Raw genomic sequence first — 14,363 nt, forward strand, 5'->3', positions numbered from 1 at the left:
AATTAACACCACAACACAATAGGTCTCTTGGGTGTATGAGGGGCTTGGGTAGTTGTGTGTCATTAGAAGGTTTGCAGTTTTTGCCAGAAAAATTGCACTATGAAGGGTTTACAATTTTGGTCCACAAAAAATTGCACTATGAGTGATAATGTTTTTGTTGAGTGTTTGTGGATGTAGGCCTTGAGGTGCCGAACCACGTTAACTTTTATGTGTATTTTTATTTATATTTTTCTACTCTTATTTGTGGGTGTGCTTCCGCTTGAAGAGATTATTTTTAGTACGTGATTTCCCAACAGTGGTATCTGAACTGAGGTTCTGATCAAGAGAGGAAAAGGGACAATTTAAAGTGTTGAACAAAGGCAACTTTACGTGGGTTCCTTGGAAAAAGGTTAGTGTTGATAATTTTCTTTAACTTGTGCAATGACTTCGCTGAAGCTAGATGTTCCTTTATTTGATGGGAGGATGGATTTCTCCTTATGGCAATGCACAATTCAAGATTATTTGGTACAACAAGGTCTAGATTGTGCTTTAGAGGGGGAAAAGCCTCTTGAGATGAAAGATGCAGAGTGGATCACAATTAAACAAAAAGCAGTAAGCACAATTAGATTGGCATTAGCTCCTCAAATTAAAGTGTCTGTGTTGAGAGAGACCTCTCCAAGGAATTTGTGGAATTTATTGGAAAGTAAGTTTGCATCAACAACTCTCACCAATCGATTGATGATGAAAATGGACTTGTACTCACTGAAGATGGAAGATAGAGGTAATGTGTTTGATCATATTAATAAGTTCAATGAATTAGTATCCAGACTTATGAATGTAGGAGATGAGAGTATGAAAGATGAGGAACAATCATTACTTTTGTTGGCACCATTGCCTAAGTCTTATAAGCCACTAGTGCAGTCAATTCTAGCTGGGAAGAGTACACTAGGACTAGATGATGTGGTGAGATCATTGAATGAGAGTCAACAAATGATATGGGTGATGATAAAAGTTCAGAAGATAGTCAAATTTTAGTAACTAAAGGCGAGCCAAGAAAGAAATATGGTTACCAACAAGGTAATTTTCAATCAAAAGATATTACTAATGTTCAATGCCATTATTGTGGAGAGTTTGGTCATGTCCATGTTAAATGTCGAGCATTCAAAGAGGACTTGCAGCACGTGAAGGAATTGGTGGGGAAATCTAAGAGTACTCATTCTGCAAATGTAGTCAATCATGAAGATGATCTTTTAATATGTGAGACTTCTGGTGAAGGAGGAATATGTTGTTATGAGGTGGGTATTCACCAAAGTCCCACATTGACTAAAGTGAAGAAAGGAAAAGTAGGAAACTACTATAAAAGTGATGAGTTGATTTGAGAATTAACACCACAACACAATAGGTCTCTTGGGTGTATGAGGGGCTTGGGTAGTTGTGTGTCATTAGAAGGTTTGCAGTTTTTGCCAGAAAAATTGCACTATGAAGGGTTTACAATTTTGATCCACAAAAAATTGCACTTTGAGTGATAATGTTTTTGTTGAGTGTTTGTGGATGTAGGCCTTGAGGTGCCGAACCACGTTAAATTTTCTGTGTATTTTTATTTATATTTTTCTGCTCTTATTTGTGGGTGTGCTTCCGCTTGAAGAGATTATTTTTAGTACGTGATTTCCCAACATAATCTAATTTAATGATCAAAAAATTATATTATTTTGACCCCTCCAAAAGTTTTGGTCAAGATCCGCCATTGGGTATGGGTATGAATATAGGGAATCCCTAACGTTTTCAACTAGGTATGGGGAATCCCTGACATTTTCAACTAGGTATGGGGATGGGGATGGGGATGTATATATCCCCGCCATAATACTTGTCTCTGCCAAATCTTTGTCCCTGTTTAAATTATTAAAATATTCACAATTAATTAATTAATCCTATATATATATATATATATATATATATATATATATATATATATATATATATATATACTCTCCTATCTTTATTTCTTCTAATTATTTGGTTTGTCACGAAACTCATTCACATGTCCACTATATTTTTCATCTTATCATAACCTTTATGTAATTATGTTAAAATTATGTATATCAATTAAAAGAAATTTATGTCTCACATTTGAACATTTCTGTTATTCTTTAATATTTTTATTTATTGTATATTTTTCTTTCACATAAAAATATTTAATACTCTCAATTTAAGTGTTTAATAGCATAAACCTTTCATTTACTAGGTAATATAAAACAAAAATTCTTTACTTATTATTATGAATTCACCAGTGCAGGAAGGGCCTTTGGCAGCGGTTGTTTTTAATATTCTGCACCGGTTCGGGAACCGAAGCATATTGGGGCGAGGCCAAAAGGTCATAGCTTTTGGCCTCGGTTAAGAACCGAAGCCATAGAGGGCGCTTCTGCCTCGGTTTTCCAAGCACCCGAGGCCATAGACCCTGCCTTTTGCCTCTGTTTTCACTGCACCCGAGGCCATATGGGCCTTTTCTAGTACCAGTTCGCGCAGCACCATCACAATGAAGCATCCTCCATTCGCACAGCTTCCATCTTCTTCGCAGTGCATCCTCCACGCAAGCAGATCCACCATTTCTTCATCTCTGCCAGCGAAACAGCTCCAGATCTACAACTAAAACGAACCAGAACAATCCACCATGGAAGCACCACAAAACGCTGCATCCACCATCACGAGTTCATCACGCACCTGCAGCGTCTTCATCACCGTTCCATTTTTGTGCAGCACCTGCACCTGTTCACAACACCATCTTCTTTCCACGCACATGGACCAGCAGCAGTAGCGCGACCATCCTCCATCAGTTCCGACGCAGATCTGCCTCACCATGACAGCTACCATCTTCAATCTTCACTCACCTTGCTGGAAAAGAAGACCCTGCCAGAAAACGCACCAGCACCCGAGGCCAGAGAGAGGGACGAGACAGCAGCAGTGGTCTCGCGTGGTGGTGGACGGACGCCAGACGAGACGGCGCAAGAGCTCGCGTGGTGGTCTCGCGTGGTGGTGGCTGGAGGCGCGACGAGACTGCGGTGGCTGGTGGAGGCTCGCGTGGAGGCTCGCGTGGTGGTGGCAGGAGGCTCGCGTGGTGGCAGGAGGCTCGCGTGGTGGCAGGAGGCTCGCGTGGTCGCCGGAATTTGCAGAGGAGAAATGGCAGCTGCGCGCGCGAGGAAGAAGGGGTTCTGTTTTTGAGCCCTAATCAAACTCTTTGGCCTCGGTTCCACGCAGCACCCGAGGCCTATCACCCCTCTTTGGCACCGGCTTCTCCCTAACCGAAGCCTATAGGTCAATTTCTGGCAACCTTTTGGCTTCGGGCCTCCTTAACCGAGGCCTATAACCCCTCTTTGGCACCGATTTCTTAAGACCCGAGGCCTAAAGCGGCATTTGGCACCGGTTTTTGACTAAACCGAGGCCTATAAGTTCCCTTTAATTTCAAAATTGCCACCGCCTCCTTATAGGCTTCGGTTCCGCCATAACCGAGGCCTATAAGGCGAGGTAAAATCCCAAATCTGCACTAGTGATTTTTGTTTCATTTAAAGAATTCTTTTGTTTCGCTAATACAATTTTTGTTATTTTTCAACCATTGAGTATATATGTTGATATTTGAAAAGTTTTCTTAGATATCTAAGGTATTTTTTATCTTATCGTACCCTTAATTATACATTCGTTTTCCTTTGTGCGATTTCTTTCAATAGTCTCTCAAATTGTTTCTAAGACACACATTTGTTAATTTTTTAATATTTTTATTTGTTGTTTATTTTCATCATGTAGAATACTATTTCGATATATTTTATCTAATTATCTTTTATTTTCTAACTCATTATCAATCATACTGTAATTTTTTCACTATAATTGTATAAATAACTTTTATTTACTACAATATAAAAATTTAATGTAATTGTCATGAATATTTTTTTATCATCATCCAACATATATTGAAGTTCAAAAGATACAAGATCTATGTTAAAATTTTATTATTATGTTTATTATTTGTTCTTTGCGTCATTTTGATCAAGTGATGTATTATAACTTTTGTTAGTATATAAAAAAGAGATTCATTAGAATTTAAAAAATTGAAGTATACAAAAGTTTAAAATATATTTTAATTTGAATATTTTTTTTCCTTTTATATTTTTTTAAAAATATTTTAAATTTTATCAACTAGGTTTCATTAATGTTTGCAAATTTAATAAATATTTTGGGTCTCATGAAATTTTATTTGGTATTCTAATATAAAATGTAAATAATTATAATTTATTTCAAAGTATTTGATATCGAAGAAACAATCATCCTTCTAATATTGAATATTTGATAATATTATGTTTTCTTACCGTATTTTTTATAATTTTATAAAAATTAATTAAAATTAATATTGAAGTAGTAAGAAAACGGATAAAGGTATAAGTACGAGATTATACCTGTTACCTGTGGGGATGGAGATGGAACAAAAGTTTGATACCCGTTGAATTTGGATATGGGGATGTGGATGAATTTTTTCTAGTGTAATGGATATGGGATAACAAAACTCGTCTCCGCCCTGTTGTCATCCCTAATTGAAGGTGTGGTTTAATTTTTTTTTTGTTTAATACCTAAACATAATTATGGCTGTTCTTATTGTTATTTTTATTGTTATATGAAACAACAGGAAATGATTGACCTTGGAGATGAGCAACAGTAAGTAGGGAATTGTGTAAGGGTGAGAAAATAAAGGATTAATAACATTATACGTATAATTATTCTATCACGTGGATGTTTTCTTTTCATTAAATATATATACCTTTGATTATTTTCTGTTTTGAACTTTTGATTATAAATGTAATTATGGTTTCGATAATATTATTATAGGAAATATAGGCATATAAAAGATAAAAGAATTTGATTTTCTTTTTAGCTTTTCGGTTTGGTTTTTTTTTTTTTTTTTTCTAATGAATCTTGGCTTTGGTAAACAAGTAAAGTAACAATGTTTGTTTTATTTCGTTGACGCAAGGATCTAATCGAGTTGTCAAACTTAAACAACATTTCCTTTAAAGTAACGGTGGCTTATAGGTGAATTTGTTGTTGTGTTTTTATTTAATTTTTCGTATATAATGGCAATAAGTTGATTTGGAAGTTTTTGTTATTAAGTTTTGTGTAGTGATTAGATTTGGGGGAGGTACTTGCAGTGGAATAGTTTTTATTAGGTGCAACAATTTAAATAATTAGATCTGAATATTTGTGGTTTTTTAGAAAGAAAATGATTATTTTTAACAAAAAGGTGGTTTGAGTTTATAGTAATGTTTTGAATGATTTTGGTTGGTGAAAGTGAATTTTTAGGAATTTGAGTAATGGCGTAAGAGATGAATTTGGTGATTAATTTGTTGTATGAGAATGAATGATTTATGATAAATAAAGTTTAGTGGATATCTAATATTTTTTGAAGGTTGGTAGAACTTTTGAAATTAGTATTTGTGAAACGGATTTATGAAAATGAGGTTTAAAGGATGAATTTTAGGATTTTATCTTTAAATAGTAGTTTGAGGTAATTGAAATTTTTGAATGATTAATTATTGATGTATGAAGTGAAATTTGTGATCAAATGTCATTTATGTTTAATTATGGATGATAATATTTTTGTTACATTGATGACATTCTCATGTTCGTGTCGCAGTCAAATGAATGTATGTTAATATTTGAGACAAGAATATAAATAGTGATGGAAAATACAATTATAAATTATCTCGTCTTATGGGTAGCTCTTTTCCGGAGGCGCTATCACGCTTGTGTGTATATATTTTTTAAATATATGTGATATTATATTAGTAGGTAATAATATTGTAATTTTATTAAGTTAATATATAAACTAAAATTATATTTATTAAAAATAAAGTGAAATATATCAGAACAAATGAAAGAATAACCATTGATAAATAAAGAAGAAGAGAAAAAGCAGAGATAATCGATTTTATAAAAAACTTGTAAAAGTAACGGTCAATTTTAAAAATTTAATAAATTATTATATTTAAAGAGTAAAATTGGTATTTTGAAATGTGGACACAAAAAGGGGAATCCCCTTTATATATTGTTATAAATAATTATGAATTGATTTTCTTTCACTACGTCTTGACAAATCTAACGCATGGCTTATATTCTGTTGTAAAACCAAGCAAAGTAGATGGAGATGTTCATATTCTTTTATTTTTTTCTTGTTTTTAATTTCTTTTTATGAAATTGAAAAGCCTTATGGTGTGTTTGGATGAGGCAATTCAAAATGGTGATTCATTTATTTGAAGAATTTAAAATTCTTTGTAATGAAATGTTTTATTTGGATAGAGAAATTAAAAAGCATTTAAAATGCATGCATTTTTTTGAGTATTTCAATTAGCTAAATTAGAAGAAATTCAAATATCCTAAAAAAATGTGGATCGGGTAACTCTATGACACATACGAGTCGGGCGGGCTTGACAACTCAAATAGGTCGGTCAAGCCCGACAACCCACACCGTCTGGGTGGGTCCGACGACCAAGATGGGTCGAGTGGGCTTGACGACCTAGTGGGGCCAAGTCGGGCCAATAACCCAAACGGGCCAAGTTGGGCTGGGTCGTGCCTGGCTAGGTTGACGAACTTAATGGGCACGACCGGTAGGTATGGGCTGTCAGGCTTTTCTGAATCATCAGGTTGACCCAGCCTGTCTGGGTTTTCTGGCCGGCTTGGCTCGTCTAGGTCGTCGAGTCAGACCAATTCGGTTGGGTAGTTGGGTCAACCCAGCCCATCTAGGTCGTCGAACTCGTTTTGCAAATTTATCATGAACTCAAAATATAATTAAGCCTAAAATAAATATTGTAAAAATTAAATTTTATCTCACAAGAAATTTAATTGTTTTTTCCAAACAAAAAATTGAAATGTAAGGTATTTTAATTTCTTTATCCAAACAAATTATTTAGAAAAGGAATGGGATTTAATTGTAAGCAATTCAAATATAAAGCATTTCAATTTCTGAGCATTGTTGAAATGCTCCATCCAAACACAAGGTTAGTGAAAATGAGGTTGATAACTTCCTCAGTGGATTTTCTTCACACCCTTAGTGCCTTTTCTTGTATCCGTGTCTCATTCACTTTCCCCTTTGATTATGCTGGCTAGATATTTCTTTCTGCAGCTTTATTTATGGTGTGCACTACTGTCATTCCATGGATGGTATATTAGTTATCAAGTTCTCGAAAAATTATTAAACTTTCTGCGCTAAAAAAATGTACAAAGTGAGAACCTATGATTTTACTATTTTTTTATAGCAAATTTGACGTAGAGATTTGATGTAAGCCCCATTTGTTCTGCTCTAAAAAGGTTTGGCCTGGCCTTTTTCGAGGCTCCAAGGCCAGTCCATTAGGGACCCCCAGAAACCCCCACTCAGCCCCACTCACTTTCATTTTGTCTCCCTTCTCAAGAATTGTTCTCCTCCTCCCTCACAGTGCTGAAACAAAGAGCTCTACTAAGGCATAATCTCCTTCCATCTTCAAGCTAGCTAAGCTCCATTTCTTCCACGTAAGTTGATCCTCAACTTGTACTTCCTCCTTTCCAGCTCTACTGTTGTGGTTCTGTTTAGGGTTCATCTTCATAATCTTATTTTTGTTCTGGTGTCAGTATTTTCAGCTCTCAAATTTGTTCCTGGAGCTGCGATGCTCATCTGTTGGGTGCCTATTTTTGTTTGCTAGCATCTATCCAAGAAAGGGAAGCTAGGGTTTTCATGTTTTCCTATTATCTGTTCGTCTTTAGTTCTTTTTCGTGTTTATAATGCTTGTGTGCAGTTGTGGTTGCCTGAAAAACATTGAAATGTTGTTTGGTTTCGAATGTATGGTTTTTGCACGAGTGAACAATGGAGAAAACCTGGTGTTTTCGCCCAGGCGAGCGAGTCCCGCCCAAGCGAGAATATCATAAACTCTCCCAGGTTTCTGCTCGAGTTGTCGCTCAGGTGACGATCTTCAGTTTTGAGCGAGAAGTGATCTCGCTCAGGCGAGGAGGTCTCGCCTGAGCGAAAAATCGCAGAAACCTCATTGTTCCACTGCTCGAGCTCTCGCCTAGGCGAGAACGGCTCGCTTGAGCGAGAGAACCTCTCTCGCTTGAGCGACGACTTTCAGCATCAGCGAGACTGGTGCAGGGTTGTGCTCTAGTTATGTTTTCTTCTCTGATTTGGTTGTTTGCCTACATGATACAGTGTTTTACCGTAAAAGCATAAAGTATGATGCCATGTATGTTGTATGAGATTAAATGAGAATGAGATTTGGCTATATTCAGCATGAAATGATTTATGAATCGGTTGGTTGGTGGCACATTGACATGAGAATATAATGTTTGAGATGGCATGTGGAATGTGTTAGTAAAAGAGTTTCACGGGAAACTCTTGGTGATGGTGTGGTTAGTATATACCTTAATATAGGAGATGTCTAGATAAAAAAAGGTATCCTGAACTCTAATAATCGTTCACGTTTACATAGAGTAGAATGATTTATGTGGTGAGAGTGGCAGGAGGTCCTAGTCTTGGGACGTATTGGGCTTAAGACATTAGAGAATTAACCTTGTATGTGGTTGGATGATAACCCCTTGTGTCTAGACTCTGCAGAGTTTATAAACCAGCACAAGTGCATAATTCCTTTAGAATTCTATATCAAGAGTATAATCTGGATAATTGAGTCAGAATGTCTTGCATTTGTTTGTTATCACATGGTTTGGGTGTCTACTGCCTTGTTTGTTTACATCCTTATTTAATATTTACTTGCTCAATAACATGATAAAAAATATTTTACTCTAGCTTACCCTTTCTGTTTGGTGTATGTTTCTCTATTTGGCTTTCCTTTTTGCAATGATCACCAAATTATTGGTGTGAGCAGATGTGGAAACCCCTACTAGTCATCAGGATAATGGAGATGTCGCCGTGTAGTTGGACCTTATGTTTGGATTGGCTCACTATTGAGCTCACTTTTGAAGAAATCTTTTTGTTTATGGTTCCCTTGCTCTACGACCAACTTTTAGACAACTTTTCCACTCTGAATCCTGTGTTCATGGCATTGTTTTGTGTCTTTGGCTTTTCCTTCAATATATTATGGATGACTATAATATCTTTATACCATATGTCTCGTACTCTATTTTAAATTAGATTTATCTGATGTTTTATTTAGTAAAATTATTCTATTTAGATGGGATCTTACATTTGAAATTAGAAAACACACTTCTAGATGGTAGCCCTGCACCCCACTTGAAAATTTGTGATTTTGGCTATTTCAAGGTATTGTGATAATTAATGCTAGTTTCAAAGTTGTAATAATATGCACATTAGCCTCCATATGTCTGAACGTTTTTTTATTTTGGTTTAGTCATCTCTGCTTCGTTCACGACGCAAATCAAGTATTGGAACTCCAATTTAAAGTTGCTAATTTTTATGAAGAAATCTATCTGGATTTAACAAATTTCAATTTTAAATTTGTTGGTGAATGAAATACTTCAATTTTAAATCTATTATTCAAAAACAAATTTATAATTTAAGTTTGTTAGTTAACAACAAACTTACAATTTAAGTACGTCGAGTTTAAGTCTTTTCAAAATAAACTTTAAAAATCCAAAATAATAGGTTTGAAAAGTCTTACACAATTTAGGTTTATACATTTGAGTTGAGAAGGTTATTCTTTATGTTATCAGTCATGAGTATAATGTCCAAATCATTTTTGTTTCAAATATTTTGAAATTGTTTTAAGTGGAACTAGAACAATTATGCGTTGTTATCATGTCCAGGATCCTATGTCAAAATGTCCATTTGTGGTCTTGGCATATATGGCTTTGAATGCTTCCAATGAAAAGGACAAGACACATTCCTCTTCATCATTTTGGTTTTGTTCAATGAAGGTTTAGATGAAGTGGGGAAGTAGTGCAAATGATAAGAATTGCAATTGTAGTGAGGTGTTCATGATTGTTTATACATAAATTAGCTCACGTTATATTGTTATGTTTTTCATTGATATTACCAACCAGTTCTAACAACTTCCTTTGTAGCAACTTCAAACATTTATATGTATGTGAGATTCTGAAGCATGCACATTTTTTTAAGTGTTCATAAGAGTGATTGCTATTTGTGTTTTCAGTTAGTTAAAGGAATGTATAAACGTTTGGTACATATGGTCATTATTGTACTATGATATCTTCTTCATTAATTAAATTTTGAAATTCTATTAAGCATTTAGAATATATGTTCCTGGTTTCTAAAACTAATACTTTGCCTGATGTCAGACCCAAATTTCTTTTTGTAAAGTGAGCTATTTTGTAAAAGTTGTTTGTCAAACCTTAATTGATTTTTCTATAGGTATTGGATTTAATCTTCAGGAATGTAACACAATATTTTGAAATGTGTAGCCTAAATAGTTAGTTATTTATCCAATGCAAGTGAAATGATTTGTGGTTTTATTTTTCCATGTAGAAGATATTGATTTCTCTCAATAGTTGCCGGTGATGAGATGACACCCATTATTACACACCTCATAAGTTAGAATTGTAATGGTGGGAATATTAGCCTCATGTCTTTTTGTTTCGAAGGTAAATTAGTAACTAAATCTTCATTTTAATACATTTTCTTACATGATTTTGATGTTGTTCTAATTATGTATACTAGGTATCCTAACAAACTCTAAAAATAACATGTGTATTTATTGTTTGTAAAGTCAATACAAATTTGTCAATTATAAATCCTTGACTCATTTCAATCATATTATCTCTAGTGCAAATAACAATCCAATTTCCACTTTTTTATATTTTTCTACCTAGCTTTTTTGCTTGGTTTAGTCATTACAATTCCAGAATATGCACTTAACTTTTCCTTTAAATGTCCAAATCTACTATCATATAACACCTAATCCACTCCATCATAGTGATTATTGATTTATCCGTTAACAATATATAGTACCATTCAATGATACGGACAAGTTGTTCATTAGCACATCCCAAGACATGCTTACACCGTGGAATAACAACTAACCACTCATATGTCTCTTGATTTACCTTCTTTATTTCCTCCATTTTTGTTTCCCAATCTTGGTAAAAGGTTGCTTTCGCAGCTGCTATCATCACATTTCAAACTTGTATCACTTTATTATAGTTGTTGTATAGGTCTTAGACAAAACCTATACCCAACTCCATGTAGAATTTCATCAAAGACATGCATTACTCCTTATAAAGAATGAAAAAAATAGTATTTTAACATATAAGTTTTATTATTCATAACTCATTCAAGTATAGTTATATCTACTTGTTGCTGGTCAGAAATAAAAAAAATCCAATAATTGCTTTAAATGTAAGATTAGGAAAAATTTAGAATAAAGAGAAATTTATGAGAAAAAAAAATTAATGATGTTATTAAGATTGTTAGTTTATTTAATTTAATTATTTTATTGAATTATGAAATATGGAATAAATATATGTTTATAACTTTGTGGTGAACATAAAATCTTGATAAAGTGTTTAGCTTAGTGGCTTCTGTTATGTGTTAATTTGTGTAGGTGCTTGGCTTTGAACAATGAATGTCTTAAGTTGGGTTTTAATTATGATTTTTTTTTTTTCACTTTCCTATTTTGTGTTTTTTTAGGTTTTGGGTCACGTAGTTGTTTTAATCTTTCTAGATTTTCTCCCTCCGTTGCCATGGTATAGAATGGTATCTTTTATCACTGAAATATAATAACAACGGTTAACCAAGTTTTATTTATTTTTCTTCCGTGAATGTGAGGGTTTAGGGTTTGAGGAGAGTGACGACTGCTCGGGTATTTTATATAGTTAAATAGGGTTTGATTAAGGGAGAGAAAGGAAAGAAGGGAGAGTGTGGCGAGCCTAAAGAATCAAAGGAGGAGCCACTACGCGGTAAGGGAAGTTGACCTTGTTTTTGTCTCTTTATGTTTGTATTGCTTGATGTTTGAAACTTTGAAAAGCATATGCACGTGTTATGGAAGAGTTATGCAGTTTATGCATGTGTTATGGAAGGGTTGTGCGATTTCTCTTATGCTAAACGTAATCATGATTGATGTGGAATGCATAATTTTTTTGAATGAGGTTTAGATTTTCGTGGTTCTCAACCGGTGTTGTTCCGGTGTTATCTGCGTTTTTGAGTTTGTGTAATTCTTCATTCCGCTAAGAAGATGGCTAGGGTGTTCGCGGTGAAGTTTGTAGTAGTTGGACGCGGCTAACGTCGTGGATTGATTGAACAGTGTGTTAGGAATTCAAGTGTGAGTTTAAGTCTCACATTGATCAGAAATGAAAAAGTAGAGCACTATATAAGAATAAAGACCCATAAGTCTTAAGGTTTTGGGTTGAAAGTGGTGTCAATGCCTTACCTGGTTGGACTCAGGTCCAAGTGTGAGTCTAAGTCCCACATTGACCAGAAATGAGAAAGAAGAGCACTATATAAGAATAAAGACCCATAAACCTAATGCCTTAAGGTTTTGGGTTGAAAGTGGTGTCAATGTCTTATGTATACCTTAAGGTTTTGGGTTGAAAGTGGTGTCAATGCCTTGTGTGGTTGGGCTCAGGTCTCATTGGTGTGTTTATCTCCCCAGTGAAACCCCCTTTGTCAAACCTAACGCAGTGGTTGCCACGTTTGGGTTTGCGAACTGTAGTGGTTCGTCCTTCACCAATGAAGTTCTTACGATTGCAGGTGCGGATTCATGGCTTTCGTTCGATGGAAGCACGCTGCGGTTTCGTCCAAAGAGGTTCTGGCTGTGTGGCTTGGTGAGAGTTCGTTCAAACACGGATGGTGGCTGACCTGTGTTGAAGGTTGCAACATGCTGTTGGTTGCATGCAGTTTCATTGGACGTTGGTTCATGTGCAGGGTTGGAGTGCAGAACAGGGTTCTGTTTTCGTTTTTGGTGCATGTTGGGGCTTGCACTTTTCCATTCTCCTTTGCTGCCATAGCATCAGACCTTTGGTGCAGGTGGGGTTCGTTCTTTTGGGCAACCGGGGCTCTTAGTATATGGGATTCATCCTTCCATCACGACAGGAATGATGTGCATATGCGTGGTGTAGTTTTTTTTAAAAACTATTCATTTTACATCTATCACAGTTTCGGTGGTGCTTGGGAAAGACTATGAGGTGCACGTGCAAAAGTTCTAGTTTTCTTCCCTTGATTGTGGTTAGTTGAAGTGCATGTTTGAATTGTTAATTATTAGATCACAAAGTTTTGGTGCAGCCACTCTTATCTTTCCATTTTTATTATCTTTGTAAGGGTAGCTCTTGTTTTCTTTATTTATTCACTTTAGGTAAGTGGTAGGGTTATTTGTCAAAGTTTGTCAAATCAAATATTGTCAAAAGTATATTTCCCTTTTACTATTTCACATCATATTATGTAGTTTGGGGTAGGAAGGATGCGCGGGCCCACATAAAATTTTTCTCCTTCTTTTGTTTTGGGTGCAGATCCAAATACGTGCAGCTTACGACGTCAATTCATTTTCTTTCGCTTGTTATAGTAATGGCTTACTTCATGTTACAGTACACTACATGCATTAATTAACCTAGTGTATACCATGGAGTGCAGACCACCCTTGAAAGCTTAGTTTTCCTCTCATGCTTTTGTTTTTTTTTTTTTTGTTTTATATTACGTTTTGTCCTTTAATTGGTATATCTGAACTGGTTTCCTTTCTCCTGCGTTCATTTTAATTACTGTAACAGTAAAAAAAGAGGTGGATGCATTTGTTTTATCACTTACCAAATATATATATATATATATATATATATATATATATATATATATATATATATATATATATATATATATATGCCACGTGATTAATGAAATCACGTTATATTATATATTAAAATATTATGTTTTATGGTAGTAAGTATATATATATATATATATATATATATATATATATATATATATATATATATATATATATATATATATATATATATATATATATATATATATATATATATATATATATATATATATATATAATACTTTTAGAAGGTAGCTTTTACGTGTATTTTAATGGAAGGGAGAGATGCTCATCTATTATTTTATTATTTTTATCTTGGATATGTCTTTATAAAACTAAAAACAAAGTAGAACATAGTAATATGTGATGTGATGGCATTAAATTTTTAATTTTTGGAAGAAGAAATAATGTGTATAGGTAATTGACGTGTGATTTAAAAAAAAAATAGAACTTTGTTGTGATTATTATGTTTATGTATTTTAGTTAGATGTGAACTTGATAATTAGATGTGAAGTAGTATTATTTGTCATATCTTATTTTACTAAATTTTTATTATATATATCATTATTTATGATTAGCTTATCCCTATTTGTTTGTGTGTTTGTTGTGTGTCCGATGATCGTATGACGTGTGTTATACGAG

The 14,363-nt window shown here is 34.3% G+C and overlaps 1 pseudogene; it reads left to right on the plus strand.

The window, feature by feature from the left end:
• The first annotated feature begins 420 nt into the window (after window positions 1-420).
• Window positions 421-3,195, plus strand: LOC146888419 (uncharacterized; annotated as a pseudogene).
• The last annotated feature ends 11,168 nt before the right edge of the window (window positions 3,196-14,363 follow it).

Source organism: Vigna unguiculata, chromosome 2, assembly GCF_037176805.1.
Source record: "Vigna unguiculata cultivar grain cowpea cultivar isolate G323 ecotype 2 chromosome 2, ASM3717680v1, whole genome shotgun sequence".
NCBI lineage: Eukaryota > Viridiplantae > Streptophyta > Magnoliopsida > Fabales > Fabaceae > Vigna > Vigna unguiculata.